We start from the raw sequence: 2,164 nt of genomic DNA, 5'->3' as shown, positions 1-2,164 counted from the left end.
GAGGGCAGGAAAGGTGAGTTCCTCGAGGAGGGGGGCTGGGCCTCGTCCCTGCCCAGTGAGACCCGACAAGGCAGGGCCCCCAGCAGGTCTCAGGAGGGGCCTGGGGCTTGGTCCACTGGGGTGTGGGTCCCCGTGGGAGGGAGCTGGTCTCTGGTCACCCACGGAGCTGCCGGGCCTGTGTGGGCGGCCAGCACAGCTCCTGGTGATGACGACCTGCTGCGGGGGAGACCCGGCTGGACTGTCCTCCCTGCCCTCCCTGGTCCCAGCTGAGCCCGGGGGGCCTGTCTCCAGGGGGGACCACAGCGGGCTCGGCAGTCGCAGCCAATGGAAACGCCCAGGTTCCCCGGGTGAGGGCAGAGCTGGGCTCACGCCTGGTCCCCTGGGAAGGCCCCTGGTCGCAGGTCCTGGCCTCTGACTGGACAGCGGGGACTAGGAGGGCTGGGGTCCGGGTCCCCTCCCTCTGGTTCCCGAGGGTCAAACCTGGGGGTGCTAGGGGCCTGGGTCCCCAGAGTTTGCTCACTGACATGTTTAAATTTGCAGGAGACCCAGGCCCATCTGGAGTCCGTGGGAATGCGGGACCCCCCGGGCCCAAAGGTAACTCAGCAAAAAGCATGGAGAACCCGGGCAGGGACCCCCACCACCCGCGGCAGGGAGAGCGGAGGGGCACTTCCCGGGTGTCACATGGGATAATTCCTAACCATAACCTAATGGTAACCATAATCCTATCCTCATCCCAAACCCTAACCCTATTATTACCCCTAACTCTAACCCTAACTTTATCCCTAACCCTAAAATTATCCATACTTATCCTTATCCTGAACCATAACCCTAATACGAACATAGGCCTATCCCTAAACCTAACCTTATCCTTATACCTAACCCTATGCTAATCCCAAACCCTATCCCTAACTCTATCCTTATCAATAACCATAACCCTAACCCTATCCTTATACCTAACCCTAACTCTATCCTCATCCCTAAAGCTAATCCTATCCTAAATTCCTAACCCTAACCCTAACTCTATTCTTATCCTTAACCCTAATCATAACCTTATCCCTAACCCAAACTCTATCCTTATCTCTTTCGCTAAACATAACCCTAACCCTAATCCTAACACTAAACCCAACACTATCTTTATCCCTAAACCTAACCCTAACCCTATCCTTATCCTTATCCCCAAACTTATCCATATTCCCTAACGCCTGTGGTTGGCAAACTGCTGCTCTTTGGCCCCTTGAGTGTGGCTCTTCCTAAGCCTTAGCAGTACCCTAATTAAGTTTATAACAATGTACCTACCTATATAGTTTAAGTTTAAAAAATTTGGCTCTCAAAAGAAATTTCAATCATTGTACTGTTGATATTTGGCTCTGTTGACTAATGAGTTTGCCGACCACTGCTAACCCTCACTCTAACCTTGTCCCTAACGCTAACCCTAATCCTAGTTCTGCCCCCAACAGGGTGCTCCCTCACCCAGCGCCTGGGTCTGGGTCTGTGTCCAGAGCACCCATGGGGCCCAGGGCGGATCCCGACCCCAGCCCAGCACTGACCCGGCACAGAAAGGAGACCTGGCTCCCTTGCCCCATGACCTGTCCCCGCCCTGGGCTCTCATGGCCCCAGGAGGGGGGGGACAGGCCAGTCCTCTGGCTGATGGGGTCTGGCATGAGCCTGTCCTCTCCTCGAACCTGTGCTGACCCTCCTCTCTCTGCAGGAGACCGAGGGGAGAAGGGCGCTCGTGGAGAGAAAGGTGAGGGCCTCCCGCCCTCCCCAGGGGTGGCTTCCGGGACCCTGAACACAAGGGGGTTCCCAGGGTGTGGAGCAGGGGCTGGGTGGAGAGCAGGCCCTTCCCTCTACGGGGAGGGTGTGGAGGGCGGGGTGGGGACCACACTCCTCTCCGAGCCTGTGCAGCCCATCCCTCCCGTCCCGGCCTCGGACCCCTGAGCAGGGCCGGCCCTGTCCTCCCGGGTCTCTGCCTGGGGCTCCAGGAAGTTGGGCAACGATTAAAACACGTCGGCCAGAGGCTGTGAGCCAAGCTGTGGTCACAGACGATGAGCAGACGTGGAACATGTGCCCTGAACTACCCATGACACGCGTGTGACCCTCACACATGTACACGCTCCACGTGCGGGTGCAGAGTCGATGACACAGAAACCTTCTCCACGTTTCC

The 2,164-nt window shown here is 57.5% G+C and overlaps 2 long non-coding RNA genes across 2 annotated transcripts in view; one reads left to right on the top strand and one right to left on the bottom strand.

Moving 5' to 3' along the window:
• The window catches only part of LOC106724011, a 25,838-nt gene that overhangs the window by 7,747 nt on the left and 15,927 nt on the right, over positions 1–2,164 (top strand). The window contains exon 2 of the long non-coding RNA XR_001359761.1: positions 75–86. This is a non-coding gene — a long non-coding RNA (uncharacterized LOC106724011). The remainder of the gene's footprint in view (positions 1–74; positions 87–2,164) is intronic.
• LOC106724013 lies at positions 845–1,164 on the bottom strand. The gene is made up of 3 exons (XR_001359763.1): positions 1,147–1,164; positions 899–911; positions 845–862 (listed from the first exon to the last, which is right to left on the bottom strand). It is a non-coding gene; the product is annotated as an uncharacterized LOC106724013 (long non-coding RNA).

The sequence above is a fragment of the Myotis brandtii genome, unplaced genomic scaffold (genome assembly GCF_000412655.1).
Source record: "Myotis brandtii unplaced genomic scaffold, ASM41265v1 scaffold691, whole genome shotgun sequence".
NCBI classification, from domain to species: domain Eukaryota; kingdom Metazoa; phylum Chordata; class Mammalia; order Chiroptera; family Vespertilionidae; genus Myotis; species Myotis brandtii.
Note: the sequence above shows the minus strand (reverse complement) of the source record. Positions and strands in the feature narration are given on the sequence as shown.